Raw genomic sequence first — 26,422 nt, 5'->3', positions numbered from 1 at the left:
TGAAGCCCGCTCCGCCAGAATGAGAGACGACCAAGATTTTTCTAGCCACAGATGTGACTTCTTCTTATTGATAAGTCTCTTGGTTGACTCAGTCTCCATTAATAGACAACCACAAGATTGTTCGGCTATTCCGTAGGCTTATCCACAAACCTAACACAAAATAGTACTCGATTACCGCCACGCATCCCCGTTCAAGTCCGTGGTGAGACACTAAATTCTGGTTACATTATCACATAACACGGGACGTACAGTTCGCTGATAACAATGAATGCTCACACGAAGTTTCTAACATCGTACGAAATGTTGGGCTCAAAATGCAACAAACTCCGTCTAAAAGAACACTCTTTCCGATCTACGATGTGTTTACTTTTGAATTGTATTATTTTGACACAAACGGAATAAATTCTGCCTTACTTTGAAGCTATGGCTGTCTATGCAGTGGCCACTGTTGTGTCAGAGCACAACATGTAAGGTTCGCAGGAGAGCTTCTATAAAGTTTGGAAGGTAGGAGACGAGATACTGGCAGAAGTAAAGCTGTGAGTACCAGGCGTGAGTCGTGCTTCGGTAGTTCAGATGGTAGAGCGCTTGCCCGCAAAAGGCAAAGGTCCCGTGTTCGAGTCTCGGTCGGGCACACAGTTTTAATCTGCCAGGAAGTTTCATATCAGCGCACACTCCGCTGCAGAGTGAAAATCTCATTCTGGAAACCTCCCCTAGGCTGTGGCTAAGCCATGTCTCCGCAATATCCTTTCTTTCAGGAGTGCTAGTTCTGCAAGGTTCGCAGGAGAGCTTCTGTAAAGTTTGGAAGGTAGGAGACGAGATACTGGCAGAAGTAAAGCTGTGAGTACCGCGCGTGAGTCGTGCTTCGGTAGCTCAGATGGTAGAGCGCTTGCCCGCGAAAGGCAAAGGTCACGAGTTCGAGTCTCGGTCGGGCACACAGTTTTAATCTGCCAGGAAGTTTCAACACGTAATGACACTAAATTTTGATACCTTCTACATCTACATTTACATCTACATGGTTACGCTGCAATTCACACTTAAGTGCCTGGAAGAGGGTTCATCGAACCATTTTCATACAACTTCTCTACCATTCCACTCTCGAATGGCACGTAGGAAAAAGGAACACCAAAATCTTTCCGTCCGAGCTCTGATTTCTCTTATTTTATTATGATTATCATTTCTCGCTACGTAGATGGGTGTCAACAAAAGATTTTCGCATTCGTGAGAGAAAGTTGGTGATTGACATTGCGTAAATAGATGTCGCCTCAAAAACAATCACCTTTGTTTCAGTGACTGCCACCCCAGCACGCGTATCATATCAGTGACACTCTCGCCCCTATTGCGCCATAGCACGAAACGGGATGCCCTTCCTTGCTCTTTTTCGATGTCCTGCGTCAATCCTACCTGGTGAGGATCCCACACTTTGGGGATTTGTTGGTTATTTTTCTTGTGTGCTGTTGATCATAATATAGCTGCTGAAATCTGAAATAAACGGCACTAAATCAGCTGCGCATGCCACATTGCAACTGCTCTAGACTCCGTGAAACTTGGTATCAGTGTCGCTAGCACAACTACAGTTGTTCTGGCCTTCAGGAGGTTTCCTGTATGCGCAACTATCGTGACGTTATTGCCTTACGCGCCAGATACATGAGAATTTGATAAACAATGTGCCCTTTTCACGGCGTGCACAACTAGCTCTTACCACTCAACTGTTACTTTACGTAAATGTCATCAGGTGGAAGCACACTACAGCAGACTTTTATCCCCATACAGTTGGTATAAATCCCACTAGACGGTAGCACAGCACAGTCCTCAGCTATATCAGTTCACTCACTACACAGTAAAATTAGATCGGACATATGTTATAGTTATACTGACAGAAAAACTTCTTTTGGGGGGATTCTGAATAATATCTAGTATATTAAGTTTTGGATTTTATCATACAGTAATCCATTTGAGGCGCTGAGAATAAGGAAGTACATTACCGTCGATTATGAGACTACAGCATTTCTTCATGCTTGTGACATCTGTTGTTGTTATTATGATGGTTAGGTTTGTCTGTGCTTTAGGTCCATGTTGTGTATATGGACATCCATGAAAAGCTTTCTCACTGGTTTCTCTGATACTCACATAAATGTGGACTCGAAAACAGTGTGCTTTCGGCCCTTGTGGTTCTCAGCGCCTTATTTGTATGCTAGTGAAGTGACCACGTTGGTAGACAGTACTACTTGAGTTCAGTCATTTCCACAAACTGCAGTGTATGTTTGGAGTTGGTTGTTTACTGTGCAGGAATCGGATTTCGTGTGCAGTTCCAAGATGAACCTCTTTTGAGTTTCTTACTAGGAAAAGTTAGCCGCAGAGGAACTAGGGTCTCCAGAACACTGACAAAGTGACGAAATCAGTTAAGCTTGACTACAAACGAGCATTTAATAAGGAAGTGTATAATTATCGCAAGTTGTTGTGTGGAGTTAATTAGTTAACTAATACATGTATTAGGGATCTGGTACATTTTTCAGACCATTTATGCATGTTATTATTTTTATTGTTGTTATTACTAGAATAGGCAATGGCTGTGGTTGTATAAATATATTGGCAAGCATAACTGTCATACAGCAGATGCTATCAGTTTCACAGTCTCATATTTATCTGAATATAAAAATTGAACATTCAGAATGTATACTCACGAGCCTTCAATATGTCTATGTCCACTGTGCCATGACGAGTACCTGTGGCTTTGATGCTGTCCGCCTGAGGTGGCGGGCAGGGGTTCGGTTTTGTGTGTTGCTGTAAACTGGGGTGAACCTGTCTTCAGGCAACACTAGAAGGGACTAACTGCGAGGTATCGCCTACGCCCACTGTTTAAGTCTGGATCGTACTGCTGAATCGTTTGAGATGCAAGAAGTAGGTACGTCGAATAAACGTGTAGCTATTAGTATTATGTGCTGTACACTGCCTTGCTAGTTTTTAATCATCGTTCATCTTTATTGCTTTATATTCTCGCACAGTACCTTGATAATAGATTTCCTATAAATTCCCAAGTATGCTGTTATTGAAAGAGTATTCCATGTTTTAAGACGTGGTATTATCGGCCAACACCAGACAAAATTTTTCAGTACACGTGGGCTCTAAAATGCAGACCTGAAGATCTATGAGCACTACTTCATCTTACTATTGTGAAACACCCTACCTCTTCTGTTACAGACGACCTACAGAATGCAGTAAACTAATGAAATCAGGACACGTTCCTTTGTTATTGTCCATGGATACAGCAATCAGCAAAGAACAGTCAGTGCGGTTGGTGTAAACCGTATTCACACTTCTGGGTATGTACACATAATACATTAGTTCTAATGGAAACAGTCTGTATTTTGATACGGAATGTCTGTGTTTTGGAAACAGCATGCAGTAACATCTGTTAACGTTGTTACTGTAAATCCCATTCACAGTTCTGCGTAAGTTTAGCGCACATTTTAGTTCTAATGATACCACTGTAAAGTCTGTAATGTGCTTTTACATTGCAGTTTTATCGTTCCACTTATCAGGATAGTGAAATCGTATTATAGCACAAGGAAAATAGCGGGCTAGGTTTTCTCTTATGGTCTCGCATGTGGATGGCCGTATGTAACAGCAAACACATTACGTTAGAAATGCTTGTCATCTCCTAATACAATGTAGAGGGAAGACGCGAGGTTACTGGTCAGTCTGTATTTTCCGAGTGGATACGAGCAAAATTCAGAAGGACAAAAATCCAGTCAATGTAGTCTGAATGCTTGAATCACCTCCAAGTACTGTCACAGAGCACCTGCGAGAGGCGCGGATTTTGGGACATAGTAGGATTCCCACAGCAGGAGGCTCCAGGAAGTCAGAGGTGTGAACAACACTATTAATTTACTATATAAGAAATTATCAGCCTCGATTGCGGTAATGAAATCAACCTGTACCTAGGTTTCAGCTCAAGTAATTGGGCCTTCTTAAGAAAAGGGCATGGTCTAGAAACAAATCTAAAATAGCCTGAATAGGGGTGGTCACATTTTAAAAATGCGGTTCACAACTACTAAGTCAACACCAAGACTTAAGCTCTGGCGTGCGCCTCGTCTCCATGGGAGCCGTGAGCTGGGCCTCGGGAGCTCACGTGAAACTAACAAGGGGAGGCCGCCAATTGTGAAATTTAGATTCGATTCATACTGCGCATAATAAAAAGCTCATGGCCAAAGGTGTAATGTGGCAAAGCACCAAGATGCACGTCTCAGCCGTTGTCGAGAAAATCGACAGTTAAAAGAAATCGTTGCCGTGAAATATTCTCTACGATTAGTAATTTTCTACGTCGTCATGGCGTAGCGGTACGCGCTCGGGTTCGTAATCCGAAGGTCGTCGGATCGAATCTCGCGCCATTCAACATTTTTTATTATTAGTTTATTGTAATTCAAATATATATATATATATATATATATATATATATATATATATATATATATATATATAAGCTATTAATGAATTGCTTATGCATATTGGTGAAGGCGGATCGCTCTCCAATTGTACCGCCTCCATTTTTCCGTTTGTTTAACAGGGTGTACCAAAGCTCTCTCACGTCCGCACTGATTTTCGACGATGTTATAAGTTGCGCTAGGGACCGCATCTACCTTCTTTCGAAGTTAGCAGGCAACTACGCTGTTATGCGGCGGCTCGTTTCGGCCCATTCAACATCTGTCCTTCAAATGTAACGAGCGAGTAACGGAGTTTATATTTCATACCTGCCGCAGCAAATTTGTGTTCGTGGGGTTTCTATTCTAATTCGAACGTTTGACTTACGGTATACGTATTCGTTTCGGAATACCGTTTATAACGTCTTCCGTTAACTATACGTGGTTAACATTATGAAGACAATTAATAACATTTGTGAAATACAACTTTGTTTACGGAAAACATAATGATGTTCGAAGTCGCCAGTTTTTCCACGACAAACGACTTTCAACAACTTATTATTTGTATAATTGTAGCAACTGATTGCCGGGAATTTTTTATATATATATATATATATATATATATATATATATATATATATATATATATATATGTGTGTGTGTGTGTGTGTGTGTGTGTGTGTGTGTGTGTGTACGCACATTTGAATTACAAAAAACAAATACTAAAAAAAAGGTTGCATGGCGCGAGATTCGATCCGGCGACCTTCGGATTACGAACCCGAGCGCTACCCGAGCGCTTACCGCTGCGCCACGACGCTGTAGAAAATTATTAATCGTAGATAGTATTTCACAGCAACGGTTTATTTTAACTGTCGATTTTCTCGACAACGGCTGAGAAGTGCATCTTGGTGCTTTGCCACATTACACCTCTGGCCATGAGCTTTTATTATGCGCAGTATGAATCGAATCTGAATTTCACAATTGGCGGCCTCCCCTTGTAAGTAGGACTAGATAATGCGCTGCAAATCAACATGACGGGGAACGTAGCGCATGTCTAATTGAGACCGTGACTGTCAAAAATAAAAGAACAACGCAGTTTTATCTGAAAACAAATAACTTATAGAAAGGATGAAAATTTTAATCATAAAGCCTCTGCACCAGGTTATGACTAAAATGTAACGAACTATGCATCGATTTATATATGTTCGAACACGCTATCCCGACTTACACTGTTAGAATATATCGGGTCTTCCACAACGAATGCTGCACAGTGCACCCACTGTTGTTAATGAAAGATGACATAGAACATAAAACAGCAATAAAAGGTATATGTAAAACTGATAAAAGCACCTACTCGACCATCTGTGTACAGGTTAAGCGAGAGTATTACTTTATGGCGTTTACATACTACAGTTTCGCCGTTCCCCGCCATGTTGATTTGCAGCGCGTTTTCTAGTCCTACGTAGTTTCACGTGGGCTCCCGAGGCCAACCGCACGGCGTCCATGGAGACGAGATGCACGCCAGAGCTTAAGTTAACTCTTGGTGTTGACTTAGTACTTATGTACCGCATTTTTAAAATGTGACTACCCCTATTCAGGCTATTTTAGATTTGTTTCTAGACCATGCCCTTTTACACATATTGTATATTCAGGTATATCTTCTGCAGAAGGCTCAATTACTTGGGATGAAACCTAGGTAAAAGTTGGTTTCACTACCGAAATCGAGGCTGATAGTTTCTTATATATTAGATTATAGTGTTGCTGACCGTGCTGCAAGGCTGAAAATACATAAACTATTAATTTACAGTCAGAGTGACCACTACGTTGACGCGTAATTCTAAACAAGAGAAAAAGCTAAAGATGAACCTGGCTGCACAACAGAATTCAATGTCTAACTTCGTAGCGTGACAACTAACAGAAATTGCTGTCATTAGCAGCATTGTAATGTACAGAATTTGAGAGCAGCACCACAACTGAGGAAAAACAGACTGGTCGGAGTTTACCAGACGGTGGTGGTAACTAGCGACACGGAGTTGGCGTCCCAAAGGTCTGACTGAGAACTCTTCTTGGTACAAAAGACGCGTTTTTAAATAATTGTCCCGGTGCACTGTTTCTCTCTATCTATAGCCAGTCCACCGACACATTAGGTGCATCGGTCAACCTGGCGCTGGGCTCTACGCCTCATTGGTACCTCTGGCCAACCACGTTTAGGTCGTTTCCCTCCTCCCACTCTGTAAGTTGGCATTTTTCGGGCCTTCGGATTAACACATTCTATGTCTGACAGCTACAACGTTGACCTGAAAGCGGAACTTCACTGCCCTCCCTATTATCGCCTGCAACAACAGTGTTCTACCTCACTTGGCACCGTCCTAAGGCCTTGTCAGTGGCGACCGTTGATGCAGCATTATTAACCGTATCCTATTTCACTCTTTCTTGTGTAAAACCACTGGCGCTGCCGTTCCCAGAGGCTTGCATCAAGCTTGCTGCCTGTTATAAGACGTGCCGTTTTGCGATCATCTTCTACTGTGACTCCTTACAACATCGTCTAGGAGGTGGTCTGAATTACCAGCCAATTCTGTCAAATGAAACTTCTCCCCTGGAACGGCTGCCCAGTGCATTTGCAGTTCGCATGGATCTAGCGTTACTGTTTATCTCCGGTGACAAAGGCGCCAACACTTTGCCTGCTCTCTGCATTGTATCTCTATTTTTATAAATTGGAGTGCACTCGCTGGCTTCCAACAGTCTTAAGCTTAACAATGTGCAAGTCAATATATCGTCAATCTGTGACACTTTGCTGTTTCACAATAACAGATGCATGTGTTATTTGTTCACTCATTTGTTTATCGCATTCTGTAGGTAGTTCATAACAGCACAGAACTTGCAGTAGAATAAGTGTTTCTCACAGTAGGGAAGTAAACAAGTGCCCATAGCTCTCATGGTGTGCAACTTAGAGCCCAGGACTTTCTTTCGTTTTCGTCGGTACTAGCACCTCTCAAAATGTGGAATACTTTTTGTAAATAGCCTGTAAATGATCATCTTATGCCAGAATCAATTTGTGTCAAAACTGGATAATGCTTTCTGTGTTTGTCTTTTCTTTTAAAGTCACAAGTAATATGAAGCTATACTCTTATGCTCCACTGACTATCTATACTAGAAAATTTAAGGATTCCAAACAATCGTGTCGTAAGTTAGACTTGTTCAAACTTCGCACCAACTCCGTGTACTGCAGGTCCTTTGCATTTCCTCTGCTGTTAGTAGGAGTGCCCGTTCTAATTCCCATAGTTACGTACATAAATACTGTACTGTAGTGTGTACAAACATCTCTCTCGTAAAGTAAAAACAACAGAAACAATATCAGGGTATGGTGCTTCCCACGCCCCTGCATATTGTCGTAACATTAATCACTGTTTGGTTTAACCTTTTACAAGAATGTAAGTTATCATATCGTTAAATTCTTCTGTATCCAAAATAAAATATAACAATAGAGATAACCTCAAGGCAAACGTGTCGAATGACTTGCAAAAACGCAGCTTTAAACTACGGTGGGAAACACCGAAGTTTGAACGCATTCTTAATCTGTTAAGGTAGCTCCATAATATTGTCCTTTAAAACAGTTGGTAAAATAATACAATTCAGGATTATGTCCACAGATACAAAGTTTATGATTTATATATGTGCTTTTTTATGTTATAAGCGATATACAACGTTTTAAATGCAATTGTTAATCATTGCGCCATTTCGCCAATCGGTTTTAGAACCGAAAACGAAGAAAAACCCCTATTAGGTTGCGTCTCTTACGAAGTCTCGGGTGTTAAGTTACAGATGGTCTACAATCGTGTAGAGAAAGCTATGAGAAATCTTTCGAAATTCGTATCAATCATCTACAAGTATTGTATAAACTTGTGGAGCTGCCAACAAGTCGCACACACCAAAGTTGCATTCGAATCCCTATCTGCTCTGCAATGGAGAATTGAACAGTATAGTGCGGGTCGAACTGAAGCAGTTAATGATGCTGGCTTAAGAATGTCAACATTGATTCCAATAATGAATTATTCGTGTAAATACAAACTCCGTCTCACTTTGTAATACTTATTATTACATTAACAATGTTGTATTTAATGTCAAAAGGCTCTCAGTGTAGCTTACTGTACCTTTTATACATCTGCCGTGACAGAAGTAATTGTCAACCACCTTCTTCGTCTTTTTTTTTTTTTTGTTTTTGTTTTTTTGTAAGTCAGCAGGCTTTCGTGGCCGTTGTCACTGCAGTTAAAATCTTCTGGGTTATTAGGCCGCGTCCTGTTCCTTCTAAAGTGTTCGACATTTCGACCCCTCTGCTGTGATCTTCTTCAGGATCTTTTGGTGTCCACTACTGCTAGAACACTGTCAGAGACGAGTGTCGCGTCCACTTATAAAGGGGGAGTATTCTGGCGTTCGTGCTGGAGAAGTGATAGTATTGGTTAAATTTCATATGGCTACCTTTGGTGGGCCATAATCATAGGCTAATGCAGAAGAAGGGGCGTTGGTAGCTCATTTCCTTTGCATACCATTGGCGGTCATCGCCGTTGGATAGAAAGGCGCTATTCGACACTTATGTTGGAGAAGTGTTATTGGTTGAAATGCCTGCTACTGCTATTGCTCGGTCGTCATCAGTGGCTAGATTCGAAACGGACAGAGCAAGAGAGGGGGAATTTTTACCCAAAATATTATTGTCCGCCGAGGTGACTTGCAGCGGGTTGTTTATGCCGCTCACACACCGCGGCCGCGTATTTACTTCCTTGATGGCGGGGAGCCACGATGCCGGAAACCTATAGCCATCCTCTCTATTGAAATTAGATGCACTCCTAGAAATTTCAACCGCCTCTCGGAACTTTCTTCTATAAATGTTTGTTTCTTTAGCCTGTACACGTACGTTATTAAGGAACACGAACGGCACATGCGGCTAAAACAAAGTGCAAAATCGGCAGTAGCGGAACATCACGAGAACTGTGGCTATGACATTGTTTTTAATATATAATAAAGATCCTGAGGAAGATACCAGCAGAGGGGTCGAAACGTCGAACACTTTAGAAGAAACATGATGCGGCCTAATAACCCAAAGACTTTAACTTCACCTTTTTTTTCTACTTTTGAAAAATTAAGATTTGCTAAATAGAAATTACCTGTTTTGGTCAAACATCAGACAACCCTCAGGATCTGATTTACATTGAAAGATACCATAATTATGTGCCATTATCACATACAAAACAGTCACTGTATATCCATAAACTGTATGTTACAAAACCTGTACTTGAAGAAAAGGCATGTGTTACAGCACATATCTCCAGTCATGATCATTTGTATCTAGGTCAACGCTATGTATTAACTACACAAAAATTATTAATTGTAGGAAATTATCCGAGTTATATACGAATTGAAATGTTTGCAAGGTGAAGCATAGGGCCAGAATGGAGTAACATCTGGCCTTCTTCACAAAAACTGTGTCAAATATTGCAGAATACATTCCATATATGCTATCAATCTTCCCCCATGAACCATGGACCTTGCCGTTGGTGGGGAGGCTTGCGTGCCTCAGCGATACAGATGGCCGTACCGTAGGTGCAACCACAACGGAGGGGTATCTGTTGAGAGGCCAGACAAACATGTGGTTCCTGAAGAGGGGCAGCAGCCTTTTCAGTAGTTGCAGGGGCCACAGTCTGGATGATTGACTGATCTGGCCTTGTAACATTAACCAAAACGGCCTTGCTGTGCTGAAACTGCGAACGGCTGAAAGCAAGGGGAAACTACAGCCGTAATTTTTCCCGAGGACATGCAGCTTTACTGTACGATTAAATGATGATGGCGTCCTCTTGGGTAAAATATTCCGGAGGTAAAACAGTCCCCCATTCGGATCTCCGGGCGGGGACTACTCAAGAGGACGTCGTTATCAGGAGAAAGAAAACTGGCATTCTACGGATCGGAGCGTGGAATGTCAGATCCCTTAATCGGGCAGGTAGGTTAGAAAATTTAAATAGGGAAATGGATAGGTTAAAGTTAGATATAGTGGGAATTAGTGAAGTTCGGTGGCGGGAGGAACAAGACTTTTGGTCAGGTGATTACAGGGTTATAAATACAAAATCAAATAGGGGTAATGCAGGAGTAGGTTTAATAATGAATAAAAAAATAGGAGTGCGGGTTAGCTACTACAAACAGCATAGTGAACGCATTATTGTGGCCAAGATAGACACAAAGCCCATGCCTACTACAGTAGTACAAGTTTATATGCCAACTAGCTCTGCAGATGATGAAGAAATTGATGAAATGTATGACGAGATAAAAGAAATTATTCAGGTAGTGAAGGGAGACGAAAATTTAATAGTCATGGGTGACTGGAATTCGTCAGTAGGAAAAGGGAGAGAAGGAAACATAGTAGGTGAGTATGGATTGGGGGGAAGAAATGAAAGAGGAAGCCGCCTTGTAGAATTTTGCACAGAGCATAACTTAATCATAGCTAACACTTGGTTCAAGAATCATAAAAGAAGGTTGTATACCTGGAAGAATCCTGGAGATACTAATAGGTATCAGATAGATTATATAATGGTAAGACAGAGATTTAGGAACCAGGTTTTAAATTGTAAGACATTTCCAGAGGCAGATGTGGATTCTGACCACAATCTGTTGGTTATGAACTGCAGATTGAAACTGAAGAAACTGCAAAAAGGTGGGAATTTAAGGAGATGGGACCTGGATAAACTGAAAGAACCAGAGGTTGTAGAGAGTTTCAGGGAGAGCATAAGGGAACAATTGACAGGAATGGGGGAAAGGGACACAGTAGAAGAAGAATGGGTAGCTCTGAGGAATGAAGTAGTGAAGGCAGCAGAGGATCAAGTAGGTAAAAAGACGAGGGCTAATAGAAATCCTTGGGTAACAGAAGAAATATTGAATTTAATTGATGAAAGGAGAAAATATAAAAATGCAGTAAATGAAGCAGGCAAAAGGGAATACAAACGTCTCAAAAATGAGATCGACAGAAAGTGCAAAATGGCTAAGCAGGGATGGCTAGAGGACAAATGTAAGGATGTAGAGGCTTGTCTCACTAGGGGTAAGATAGGTACTGCCTACGGGAAAATTAAAGAGACCTTTGGAGAGAAGAGAACCACTTGTATGAATATCAAGAGCTCAGATGGCAACCCAGTTCTAAGCAAAGAAGGGAAGGCAGAAAGGTGGAAGGAGTATATAGAGAGTTTATACAAGGGCGGTGTACTTGAGGACAGTATTATGGAAATGGAAGAGGATGTAGATGAAGATGAAATGGGAGATAAGATACTGCGTGAAGAGTTTGACAGAGCACTGAAAGACCTGAGGCGAAACAAGGCCCCGGGAGTAGACAACATTCCATTGGAACTACTGATGGCTTTGGGAGAGCCAGTCATGACAAAACTCTACCATCTGGTGAGCAAGATGTATGAGACAGGCGAAATACCCTCAGACTTCAAGAAGAATATAATAATTCCAATACCAAAGAAAGCAGGTGTTGACAGATGTGAAAATTACCGAACTATCAGTTTAATAAGTCACAGTTGCAAAATACTAACGCGAATTCTTTACAGACGAATGGAAAAACTGGTAGAAGCGGACCTCGGGGAAGATCAATTTGGATTCTGTAGAAATGTTGGAACACGTGAGGCAATACTAACCCTACGACTTATCTTAGAAGAAAGATTAAGTAAAGGCAAACCTATGTTTCTAGCATTTGTAGACTTAGAGAAAGCTTTTGACAACGTTAACTGGAATACTCTCTTTCAAATTCTGAAGGTGGCAGGGGTAAAATACAGGGAGCGAAAGGCTATTTACAATTTGTACAGAAACCAGATGGCAGTTATAAGAGTCGAGGGGCATGAAAGGGAAGCAGTGGTTGGGAGAGGAGTGAGACAGGGTTGTAGCCTCTCCCCGATGTTATTCAATCTGTATATTGAGCAAGCAGTAAAGGAAACAAAAGAAAAATTCGGAGTAGGTATTAAAATTCATTGAGAAGAAGTAAAAACTTTGAGGTTCGCCGATGACATTGTAATTCTATCAGAGACAGCACAGGACTTGGAAGAGCAGTTGAACGGAATGGACAGTGTCTTGAAAGGAGGATGTAAGATGAACATCAACAAAAGCAAAACGAGGATAATGGAATGTAGTCAAATTAAATCGGGTGATGCTGAGGGGATTAGATTAGGAAATGAGACACTTAAAGTAGTAAAGGAGTTTTGCTATTTAGGGAGTAAAATAACTGATGATGGTCGAAGTAGAGAGGATATAAAATGTAGACTGGCAATGGCAAGGAAATCGTTTCTGAAGAAGAGAAATTTGTTAACATCGAGTATAGATTTAAGTGTCAGGAAGTCGTTTCTGAAAGTATTTGTATGGAGTGTAGCCATGTATGGAAGTGAAACATGGACGATAACCAGTTTGGACAACAAGAGAATAGAAGCTTTCGAAATGTGGTGCTACAGAAGAATGCTGAAGATAAGGTGGGTAGATCACGTAACTAATGAGGAGGTATTGAATAGGATTGGGGAGAAGAGAAGTTTGTGGCACAACTTGACTAGAAGAAGGGATCGGTTGGTAGGACATGTTTTGAGGCATCAAGGGATCACAAATTTAGCATTGGAGGGCAGCGTGGAGGGTAAAAATCGTAGAGGGAGACCAAGAGATCAATACACTAAGCAGATTCAGAAGGATGTAGGTTGCAGTAGGTACTGGGAGATGAAGAAGCTTGCACAGGATAGAGTAGCATGGAGAGCTGCATCAAACCAGTCTCAGGACTGAAGACCACAACAACAACAACATGCTATCAATAAATGAATAGTCATATAAAATATAAGTCCCGTTCCAACAAATATATCCCAGACTGGAGGATGGTTTGGTTTTTGACCAGACATAGCAGCTTTAATGAAATAACGCCCGAGTTAATACTGAAATGATGAATTTTCAAAAAAAAAAAATTGAAATTCTGAATCATCGCTTGCTTAAAATAGTGAAAGTTATTTTACGCTTAATATATAATCAATTCATCTTTGCTCACGTGAAACGTCCATCATTACTGTGCCTCGTATAATGAATAATTCATCACTTCATTCGCATTTTCTAGCACTGTCGACATTGTTCTGAGTGACTTACGACGCAGTTACTTTGACTTCTCTAATGACGAGTAGTTAGATTTTAAAGTGCATGAGGATAGAGACATAGTAAATAAATGTTGCTATGCTTTCAATGTGCTGTCATTTCGGTATGTAGAGTGTCCATGTCGGTGCTTAAGCTCGTTCTCGTTTGACTTCACCATGATGAGTGAACTTTATTATTTTGCCTTTCACACAGAAACACTCGAATTGATCTCGGGGCAATAGCGTCAGAATCTGTCGAGTGTCAATGCGAGGCCACTAAATCCACCATTTGTTCGTCATATATGCAACCTAAAATGGCATGTTCCAAATGACTTCTGTTTAAATAACTCTCCTGTTGATTTCTTCTACCTTTTTGTAGTCGTTGTAGATATATTTAAAGAAATGTGCTCAGACATACACCGACACTCTGTACTACGCTCGATGGTGATCGGTCTTAGGATTCCTGGATTCCTGATACGTTCGTATCAATATATTTTGTGTAAGCTAATTCCGATGCTTTGTCTTGGCACTCAGCGAGAGCACTTGAGTTCCGGACCGTTGGGTTTGACACACCATACAATCTCGAACGAGAAGAGATGGGACTGGAAGGTACAATGGTGGCATTTCGCTAGCAGCACGAGCACATAAAAGCTACCGAGGGCAGTGGAGAGTGTTGATTTGGAAAGGTGGTGGGTTTTCTGGTGTGGAGGTCGTAAGATAGTGGGTAGCCACATACAGAGTCGTCGCTTAGTTCGTAGCATTTCTATTGCTGTTATGGAAAATTCAACGCGGTGAAGCCAGATTCTATTACAACATGAAAGTACTTACTGAGGTGAACCTGCTGTGTGGTTTTGTGACAGTTATTACCATTATACAACGGAAGTTAACTTTGAGCTCCCGTTTGATGTTTTGCATAGTAAATGAGTTGTGCCGAGGGTCACTGAACTTACTACCCTACGTGGGACTATGACTGCTCCCATCATTTTTGTGTTTTCTTTTATATATATATATATATATATATATATATATATATATATATATATATATATATATATATATATATATATATATATATATATATATCGTCTGGAAGGCAGCGCGTGGGTTTGCTCCTGAAATCTTATAAAGGGACCGAATGAAAGGAAGCGAGTAGGAGCAGGAAAGGTAAAGCATGTCGGTACTGCAAGTAAATTAAAAGAGGTTTTTACTGGTGCATGAATATATACAAATGAACACGTATCTTTGTACAGATGAGCACGTAGGTGTCCAGCCAAAGTCCGGATAAGGAAGTCTCAATAGCAAGCCAAGCTAAAGCGATGGTTGTCGGCCGTCTGCTCTTCATGAACTGGGCAAAAGTGGAGCGGCGCTCGTAGAGCTTCACAGCGTCAGCTAGAGGGCGCGTGGTCGGCGAAGGTCTTCAGCTCTCGTAGCGCCAACCTACGCTATGGCATCGGAACTATCGATACCAAAATTTTATCCTAAATTACAGTATGACTGGCAGGGGTAGCTCTGATATGCTTTGGGTGATTTGATTTGGTCTGTAACTATCATGCCGCCTGGGCGCCGTTTTGTCATACACCGCTTGGTGTTTAATCGCCTGAACTGACACCCAGTTAAATGTGCGCGATTCAGCCATAGAGGCAGGCTAGCAACTGGTTATTCATGAGGCAGATGCAAGGCTGATTCCTTCTTTCAGATGTTGCGCTATTTTTTTAAGATGCTATTGTACGTGTGGTAACATTGTTTTTTTTCTGTTTCAGCGCTCTATAACGTAACAGTTTTTATTCTGCATGTGTAAAACTAGCGAGACGTCACACGACGAGTGATGTCGAATATAAATACCATTTTTAGGAAAGGTTTTTAGGTCGAGTCCTTGACGTTCTTCATTGACTTGAATTCTGGGTTGCAATTTAGCCCGAGTCATTGGAAACCTGTTTGTTTTAAGTCTAAATACATGGGACACTACAGTGTCTGCTCTGCTTAATTTCCTTAAACCATTTTTATTTGGGTAATTTTGCTCTTATTGTTATTATTATCATTATTATTATTATAATTAGTGACTTTAAAATAATTTTTGATATTACATTATTTATTCTGGTCTTTATGGTTTTAGAGGTTTTTTCATGCTAAACCATCTTATTACTGGCGCTTTTAAATATTATTTCACATAATACTAATTGGCACCTTTAAATTATTTGTATTCTTTTGTTACTGAATTTAATTGGTGGCACATTTAAATAACGTATTATGTTAATGCTCATTGGTGCCGTTAAACTGTTCTTTTCAATGTAGAATTTATCGGTTGGTGAATTTAAATCACTGTGTACGTAATTGTTTAATTGTGTTTTTAAATGATTTTCGGTGCATTTAAAATCCAGTAATTACATCGTTATCAGATGTGGTCACTTTCCTCGCATTGCCGTACGTTAGCTGTTATTGTTTCCACTGAATCTGTCCTGAGTCTAGTGCCAATCTCGAGTCCCCACATCCCTAACCAGTGGTGATCGTTACTAACAATTACTTTACTGCAAAGTAGAGGTAAGGATTCTATATCCATTATTAAATGTATCTCCTGATTTGTATCTCTCCTACAGAGTGGTTATAAGGAAACTTTCGCTACATGAGCCATAGTAGACAGAAAACAGTTCACTGTATGGGATCCCAACGTTATAGGAATGACGTTCAGATTGCACGCTGCAGGATTTGCATTTTTAGCAATGCTAGTGTAATGACTTGCCGTTAGGCACCGGTACTGATTTGGCGACGTAGGTTTGGAACAAAAGCATCAGTATGCATTACAGTTGCAGACAGTCAACATGGGTCTGGACAAAGTGAGCAGAGATTTACTCTTAAAGGTATTTTATCAAAACTACAGGAATGGTGGTGCTGCTCTTCGGGAGCATCGATACGTTAAAGGAACGCAGAGGAGGTGCTCTTTGTTCATTGGGGTTGAAGAACGTGGGTCGGAAGTTAGAATTAACTGGCAAATTCCGCCTCAAATTGTTGAATAAGTTACTGTTGCCATTACCGAGAATGGTGAACGCAATGTGTATTCTTCAAGCAGTGCACGAGCTGCGTCACAACAGCTGAACATTACGCTGTCCACCATTCTAAAAGTGCTGCGAACAATTGTGTAGTGGTATCCGTACAAACATTACACTCCGCACCAACGTTTGCCTCTTGACGGAGACACAGTTCCTAACTGGTCCATTTCTATGCAAGGAACTCTGCCCTCAGTCACCATTGATGTGCAGCGCAAACCGCACACGTCACTGTGATCTGCTTCGCCCACATGTAATCCCTGTTGTACAGGCGCTTTGGTCTCAACCATTACGATGCACGATGGAGTTACAACTCACGTTTCTCGTGATGCCACTCAGTTACTCCATAAAACACTTAGAAAAAACCGAATCATTGGTCGGTCATACTAAGCTGCGTGGCGATCAAGGTTACCAGATTTAAAACCAAGATAGGTGGCTGCTCGTTTACCTGAAGGACAGGGTCATTTCCGCAGGACTCTCACGCACTTGGGACGCGGAAGATGAGCATAGAAACGGAGGTACCCAACATACGGCCTGGGATGTTTCGGGAAGCATTAGAGCTGTCTCAGCTGCAGTTCCGGGATCTCGTGGAAGCAAATGGTCGTTACATTTAGCAACGTTTGTAACCTGGAACGTAGACATTTTACGCAAATAACAAATGTTACCCTCTCTTGTAGGAATTAAAATTTGTTCCTTTCAGTGGTTAATTCGTCATTTCTCTTCCACATTTCCTTACAGATGTTCCCACACAGTTACACTCTCCTACCACCACTCATTTTTGATGGAGGCCCTTTGATGTAGCGAAAGTTTAATTATAATCACTCTGTCCATTTGATTTATTGTCTTCAGAAATCACCAGGTCATCACTCTTCAAAGCAACCAAAATTTCCTTCTTCTTCAGCGTCTGGAAAGAGTGGTGACAGTTGCCTGTCGGCCACTTTTTTCCTTCTGACATTTCCGACGGATACCCAAACGCAGCCGCTACTGCTGTTTTTACTAAAGTAAACACGACAAAATCATTAGAAACTGGGTGCAAACTCGGACTAGGGAAGACGGGGCAGAAAAGAGGCCGTATTCTTTTGCTGTGCGACGTTTGCCTTAAGCGGCTTAGCGAAACCAAGACTGAGGCTTTCAGCCCCCTGCCCTCAAATGTGAATCCAGTCTGTGAACACTGCATTACCTCTCTCGCTCTCAGAGCTGGAAACCACCTACCGCCTCTCGGCTTAATCTTCCTTATCCGTGCTCCATCCGACTGTATTATAAGTGAAGCACTGCAGAAAACCGCGAGGTAGCCACTGACAAAGCCAATTCTGAATTCATAAGATGCTGCGATATTACCATTGTCAGCCAAACTGAAATCTAAAGAAGCAATTCATCTTTATTCTTGAGTATTCTGCTCTCTGGAATACTCCCAGTGCTGAGAAAATATATTAGCTGCCCGTTGTCCCATTGTCCAGCAGGAATAGAACTTTTCAGCAGCATATCAGGCTTCTTTTTTAACTTCTTAATCTACCCAAAGTCAGACTCGAGCCTAATAAAATTTTTACCAACGAAATGTACTATTTAATTAGTACACTTGCTATAGACCACAATGTATGTTCTTTTTTATTTCACGCACACAAATAAAATTGCCAGTGATTGAAATTTGCTTTCGCAGGTTAGAACAGATCAGGTTGTGGAAACGGGCCAAGATCAGTTACTGTTAGTTACACAAGAACACAGAACTCTGTTGTTGTTGTGGTCTTCAGTCCTGAGACTGGTTTGATGCAGCTCTCCATGCTACTCTATCCTGTGCAAGCTTCTTCATCTCCCAGTACCTACTGCAACCTACATCCTTCTGAATCTGCTTAGTGTATTCATCTCTTGGTCTCCCTCTACGATTTTTACCCTCCACGCTGCCCTCCAATGCTAAATTTGTGATCCCTTGAAGCCTCAAAACATGTCCTACCAACCTATCCCTTCTTCTAGTCAAGTTGTGCCACAAAGTTCTCTTCCCCCCAATCCTATTCAATACCCCCTCATTAGTTACGTGATCTACCCACCTTATCTTCAGCATTCTTCTGTAGCACCACATTTCGAAAGCTTCTATTCTCTTCTTGTCCAAACTGGTTATCGTCCATGTTTCACTTCCATACATGGCTACACTCCATACAAATACTTTCAGAAACGACTTCCTGACACTTAAATCTATACTCGATGTTAACAAATTTCTCTTTTTCAGAAACGATTTCCTTGCCATTGCCAGTCTACATTTTATATCCTCTCTACTTGGACCATCATCAGTTACTTTGCTCCCTAAATAGCAAAACTCCTTTACTACTTTAAGTGTCTCATTTCTTAATCTAATCCCCTCAGCATCACCCGATTTAATTTGACTACATTCCATTATCCTCGTTTTGCTTTTGTTGATGTTCATCTTATATCCTCCTTTCAAGACACTGTCCATTCCGTTCAACTGCTCTTCCAAGTCCTTTGCTGTCTCTGACAGAATTACAATGTCATCGGCGAACCTCAAAGTTTTTACTTCTTCTCCATGAATTTTAATACCTACTCCGAATTTTTCTTTTGTTTCCTTTACTGCTTGCTCAATATACAGATTGAATAAAATCGGGGAGAGGCTACAACCCTGAGTCACTCCTTTCCCAACCACTGCTTCCCTTTCATGCCCCTCGACTCTTATAACTGCAATCTGGTTTCTGTACAAATTGTAAATAGCCTTTCGCTCCCTGTATTTTTCCCCTGCCACCTTCAGAATTTGAAAGAGAGTATTCCAGTTAACGTTGTAAAAAGCTTTCTCTAAGTCTACAAATGCTAGAAACGTAGGTTTGCCTTTTCTTAATCTTTCTTCTAAGATAAGTCGTAAGGTTAGTATTGCCTCACGTGTTCCAACATTTCTACGGAATCCAAACTGATCTTCCCCGAGGTCCGCTTCAACCAGTTTTTCCATTCGTCTGTAAAGAATTCGCGTTAGTACTTTGCAGCTGTGACTTATTAAACTGATAGTTCGGTAATTTTCACATCTGTCAACACCTGCTTTCTTTGGGATTGGAATTATGATGTCTCATAAATCTTGCTCACCAGATGGTAGAGTTTTGTCATGACTGGCTCTCCCAAGGCTGTCAGTAGTTCTAATAGAATGTTGTCTACTCCCGCGGCCTTGTTTCGACTCAGGTCTCTCAGTGCTCTGTCAAACTCTTCACGCAGTATCTTATCTCCCATTTCATCTTCATCTACATCCTCTTCCATTTCCATAATATTGTCCTGAAGTACATCGCCCTTGTATAAACCCTCTATATACTCCTTCCACCTTTCTGCTTTCCCTTCTTTGCTTAGAACTGGGTTGCCATCGATCTCATTTTTGAGACATTTGTATTCCTTTTTGCCTGCTTCATTTACTGCATTTTTATATTTTCTCCTTTCATCAATTAAATTCAATATTTCTTCTGTTACCCAAGGATTTCTATTAGCCCTCGTCTTTTTACCTACTTGATCCTCTGCTGCCTTCACTACTTCATCCGTCAGAGCTACCCATTCTTCTTCTACTGTATTTCTTTCCCCCATTCCTGTCAATTGTTCCCTTATGCTCTCCCTGAAACTCTCTACAACCTCTGGTTCTTTCAGTTTATCCAGGTCCCATCTCCTTGAATTCCCACCTTTTTGCAGTTTCTTCAGTTTCAATCTGCAGTTCATAACCAATAGATTGTGGTCAGAATCCACATCCGCCCCTGGAAATGTCTTACAATTTAAAACCTGGTTCCTAAATCTCTGTATTACCATTATATAATCTATCTGATACCTTTTAGTATCTCCAGGATTCTTCCAGGTATACAACCTTCTTTTATGATTCTTGAACCAAGTGTTAGCTATGATTAAGTTATGCTCTGTGCAAAATTCTACAAGGCGGCTTCCTCTTTCATTTCTTTCCCCCAATCCATATTCACCTACTATGTTTCCCTCTCTCCCTTTTCCTACCGACGTATTCCAGTCACCCATGACTATTAAATTTTCGTCTCCCTTCACTACCTCAATAATTTCTTTTATCTCATCATACATTTCATCAATTTCTTCATCATCTGCAGAGCTAGTTGGCATATAAACTTGTACTACTGTAGTAGGCATGGGCTTTGTGTCTATCTTGGCCACAATAATGCGTTCACTATGCTGTTTGTAGTAGCTAAGCCGCACTCCTATTTTTTTATTCATTATTAAGCCTACTCCTGCATTACCCCTATTTGATTTTGTATTTATAACCCTGTATTCACCTGACCAAAAGTCTTGTTCCTCCTACCACCGAACTTCACTAATTCCCACTATATCTAACTTTAACCTATCCATTTCCCTTTTTAAATTTTCTAACCTACCTGCCCGATTAAGGGATCTGACATTCCACGCTCCGATCCGTAGAGTGTCAGTTTTCTTTCTCCTGATAACGACGTCCTCTTGAGTAGTCCCCGCCCGGAGATCCGAATAGGGGACTATTTTACCTCCGGAATATTTTACCCAAGAGGACGCCATCATCATTTAATCATACAGTAAAGCCGCATGTCCTCGGGAAAAATTACGGCTGCAGTTTCCTCTTGCTTTCAGCCGTTCACAGAACTCTATTGATCAAAAAACAATTAACGGCATTCTCTTTAAAACAAAGGATGAATTTATTAATAATAAAGTTTAAATAATTTCTTTTAAAACACGAGGATTTAGGGAAACGGCAGACGACTCACTTAAATAAAATTAAAATATCTTCTCGGCTAAAGGTCCAAATAATATTCCAGAACAGTAAAGGAAATTCTTAAAAGGCAATAATTTACAAATTTCGGCTAAAAGCCATATTAAGGAAAATTTAAATTAATTCCTCGGCTGAAAGCCTAATAATAGTTCAACATAGTAAAAGGTAATTTTTAAAGACAAGCATTTACACAGTACAACAGAAAACCATCTTAAGAAAACTTTAAATATCTTGACGGCTGAAGGCCCAAATAATTATTCAAAATAATTAAAGACAAATCTTAAGATATGCATTTACACAGTACGCCTGCAGGCCATTATAAGATTTGAAGATAATTAAGGAGAAACCTTATAGACAGGAATATACACATTACGGGCTCAAAGCCACAGATTTTAAAACAAACGCTGCTGAATGCCTAATCTTAAAATACTTCACATAAGGTTCGGCTGAAGGCCGTATTCTGAACATAGAACAGACAAAATTAATACACGGCTGAAGACCTGGCACAGTACTTGCGACAAAAGAAAATTACAATCACAAACAGCAAAACAGTGTTGCTTAGAAGTGTTCCAAGGTCGGCCTGGGGATGAAACTGCAACAACAGTTTAGATGAGACAGGCAGCCAAAAGTTGGACTAAATAATCGGATGGGAACCCGACCAAGGGACGGCTGAAGGGCCGACGAACTCCCTTCCAACGGCACGACAACTGAAAAAATCAGCGAGGACGAAGATTCCAGCAGCACTACGTTTCCAAAATTGGCGTTTAAATACAGCCAAGGCACAATAACCACTGAAAAATATACACAAACACCAAAGGCTGTCGAACTACACGCCGTGCCGGACAGCATCAACACGCCAAGGAAACACACACTCGCTTCTCTGTCCCAACCGACCGACTGCCTACTCCAGTACGCAGACTGCATTCGTAACTGCTCTGTGTAAATCACAGAAGCTACAAACAGGACCACGTAAACACTTGCACCAAGAACTACGACAATCCGAACAGCAATCACTGTGGAACAACAAGGAGAAATCAGAAGCCGACACACACAGAGATCCCATATGCGGTCGGCGATCAAATACACGTCGTCCCAACCACCAACCAAGGTCGTCCCCACTCAAGTTTGTGACATGATTCTGACTGCATGACCGGAATTAACAGACTTCGAACTCGGAGTGATAGCTGGAACTAGAAGTATAGGACATTCTTTTTCGGAAATCGTTTGGGAAATCAATATTCCAAAATGCACAATGTCAAGAGAGTGCCGAGCATACCAAATTTCAGGCATTACTTCTCACCACGGATGACGCAGTGCCCGACAGCCTCCACCTGATGAATGAAAACAGCGGCGTTGCGGAGAGTTGTCAGAGCTAACAGAGAAGCAACACTGCCTTGAAATAATATTGAAAGAACGAGAACGTATCCATTAAAATAGTGTGGTGAAATTTGACGTTAATCAGCTGTGACAGCAGACGACCGACGCGATTACCTTTGATAACTACACAGCATGGACTGCCACGCCTCTCCTGTTCAAAATGGTTGAAATGGCTCTGAGCACTATGGGACTTAACTTCTGAGGTCATCAGTTCCCCAGAACTTAGAACTACTTAAACCTAACTAACCTAAGGACATCCCACACATCCATGCCCCTGGCAGGATTCGAACCTGCGACCGTAGCGGTCGCGCGGTCCCAGAACCGCCTAGAACCGCTCGGCCACCCCGGCCAGCACCAAAAAAATGGTTCAAATGGTTCTGAGCACTATGGGACTTAACATCTGTGGTCATCAGTCCCCTAGAACTTAGAACTACTTAAACCTAACTAACCTAAGGACATCACACACATCCATGCCCGAGGCAGGATTCCAACCTGCGACCGTAGCGGTCACGCGGTTCCAGACTGAAGCGCCTAGAACCGCACGGCCACACGGCCGGCCGGCACCTCTCCTGTGCACGTGACTATATCGCTGTGGTGCAGACCTCACAGAGCCATGGACTCGAGTTGTCTCCAAGGCACTATGCAAGTTCGTGATGGCTCCATAATGGTGTTCACAAGGAATTGACTTGGCTCTCTGGATGTTCGGTTATTTGGATATCATTCATGGACTTCATGGTCATCTCATCGGGTCACAGTTGTTCGCGATTCGTTTGGCGGACGTTCTGGACACATCGGAGGAACGATCTGGCCACTCAGATCGCTCGACATTAATACTAATAATATTTATCGGATATAACTGACAAGTCGGTTCGCGCACAAATCCTCGATGGGAAACTCTTTCACAATTATGAACGGCTGTAGAGGTATCATGGCTCACCATTTCTGCAGGGGACTCCTTAGGACTTTTTAAGTCCAATCCACGTCGGGTTTTGCCAGTACGCCGGGCAAAAGGAGGTCCGACAAAATATTACGCGCTGCCAATGACCTTTGTCACCTCAGTGTAAAGTGAGATGAGGATCAGAACGGCTGTTGAAACATTTGTATGAGACGCTTTCTCTAACGGTCAGATGTGTAGCATATGAAAGATGAAACTAGGTTATGGAGCGAAATTTCTGTATCAGTCTGGAACAGAGGTCACCGAACTAGCGAAACACTTAGAGAATCTTGATAATCTGATGGAACACGTTACTTATTTGGAAGGTCAATAAAATTTCATAAAGTGAGAAAATTTGTTTTGTAGAACGATAACTTAAATTTTAAATGGTAACCGATAACACATCAGTCATAATAAAAATTTAAAAAAATAATATTAGTATCGTTAAAACGTGGATAAAACACGCCATGTAATTAACGGTTTCCCATGGAGCAATTATTCATCTGCCACATAAGACTATTGTTCTGCGGAACATAGTTTGAGAAAACCCGCTCTAGAATCAAGAAGTATACTTCTTAATAGGTGGCGAAATGGGGCTACGTCTCCGCTATTGCTCCACCTGGGCCCGAAAGTATTAGTAGCCTGTGAGGTACATCTCTCTTCTTAATGAGACTAGGAGCGTTATTTCAGGCGTTACTAATTATGTAGCTACTGTGGTGGTACTGAGCTGCAGTTCGCGAAAGGTTACATGTGAAGGACTATGTGGAATGAACCACGAACGTAAATGCTAGCATACTTCTCAATATTCTTCCCTAGACCATCACCTTGCTCACCTTGCTCTTCCGAAGTACTCTCGAAATCCCTAATGAATTTTTACTCTGTAGTCGGTAGTTCCTAAAATGCGATCTAGAAATCGTGAGTTCTGGAGTGTGTTTCTCGAATACTGCTACGATGCTACAATGAATCTCAGTGCTTGGGATACAACTTCATTTATCAACTGGAATTCAAACCAAGTAAATACGTTTTCACAATCAAGCCCATCTGACAGCCAGTTTTAAATCATTCATCAAAATAAAGATTCTGGGTACAGAAGTATGCAAAGGCAAATTTAAACTTTAACTCATTTTTAACTAGAAGAAACAACAACACGTAGTGCACACATTTTGTATGCATGAGGGCTGGTCACAGACTTGGTACTGAGCTATCCTAAGTCTTCCCAGCAAGCCTGCAGAGACCACTATTGTGATTAATCTGTTGCCGTCCGGGATGACCGAGCAGTTGTAGGCGCTACAGTTTGGTACCGCGCTACCGCTACGGTCGCAGGTTCGAATCCTGCCTCGGGCATGGACGTGTGTGATGTCCTTAGGTTAGTTAGGTTTAAGTAGTTCTAATTTATAGGGGACTGATGACCTTAGAAGTTAAGTCCCATAGTGTTCAGAGCCAATTGATTTTTCATTGGTCTATTAATCCCACCAGCCACGTGTAATATTAAATTCCTTCTCTTACTCACTTTCGCAGAACAATTTTGAATAATTTGAATATTACCTATATAGAAAGAAAACTGTGCGTAACGTCCTCAGTATTGACCGTTATTATGCACTTAAACACTACATATCCATACCCAAGGTTACTTTTCTCTCCATTTCATGGATTAGGCATTCTTGCGCCATATCTAATATGGTACACTGCACTATATGTTGATGTGCCAAGGCAAAGTCAGCCTCCTCTCGTAGTTTTCCGACACTTTCTGTGTAGCCTGACTATCTCTTACTTGCGGAGTGGCTAAACTCTCGTTCCTACCGCCTTATAAAGATGCAGTTATATGTGATATAACAAATGATGGGCTGCAATGTGGCATGGACACCTAGAACCACATAGTGACGTTTCAGTGGTAGAATGGGAGGAAGGGATGCGGCATGCTCCGCATCCCCTGTGGGCTGACCAGGCATAGAGGTCAGTGAGAGAGGAGAGCGGGGAGGGGATAAAACTGCTATGTCAGCTTGTGGGCAGTAATTTCATCAGCAGACCTAAGGATGGCAATATCGTGGCTTGCCAAAATGTTATGCCATTGGAATTTGACATCCAGCTATTCATCAGCCAACTATTTCATCAATTATATGCATAATCCTAGCTGCACCACTAACTGATTAAATGAGGAAGTCATCCAGAAGATGCTAAAGCCTTTATAATGCTACATCCAGTTTTGACAGTTTACGTCATTGTGAGATGGACATTCGTGCTTGAATTGGTGTCTGCCACATGATGATAAATATTGCCAGAACTAGTTTTATGACTACAAGGATTATAAATCATATTTTATCTAAACTGAGGGGCTCATCATAAAGAAGGAAGCAACGATAATTTGGAAAGGTGAAGTGAGCAGCCGTCGAGGTTTGGTTTTAAAAATCTGAGGGGTCCTGGCCAAGCATTGTCGTTCGTAATTATGTTCTATCTCCAGTCACTATAGCAAACATATGTCATTTTATAAGAATTCAGTTCCAGTAGCTGCGGTGTAATCGTTACTTGCTTGTATTTAGACATTACTGCACAACAGGATTGCCTCCTTAGGGTTACAAAGCCAATTTCAGTGCACCTGTGGGTGTTGTGAACAGTGAATCTTGTAAGCCAAAACAGGCAAGTAACATCATCATAGTACACCAAATGTCACAACTTGATAGTAGAGACGCCATAACTTGTCAGAGAGTGAGCAACTGGATCTGACAAGTATGTGTTGCAACACCAGTAGCTGATAATGTGTATGTGCAGTTGATATCATGTACTGATCTATATCCTGAAAA

Source organism: Schistocerca nitens, chromosome 7 (genome assembly GCF_023898315.1).
Source record: "Schistocerca nitens isolate TAMUIC-IGC-003100 chromosome 7, iqSchNite1.1, whole genome shotgun sequence".
Taxonomy (NCBI): Eukaryota; Metazoa; Arthropoda; class Insecta; order Orthoptera; family Acrididae; genus Schistocerca; species Schistocerca nitens.
This window is presented reverse-complemented; position numbering follows the sequence as displayed.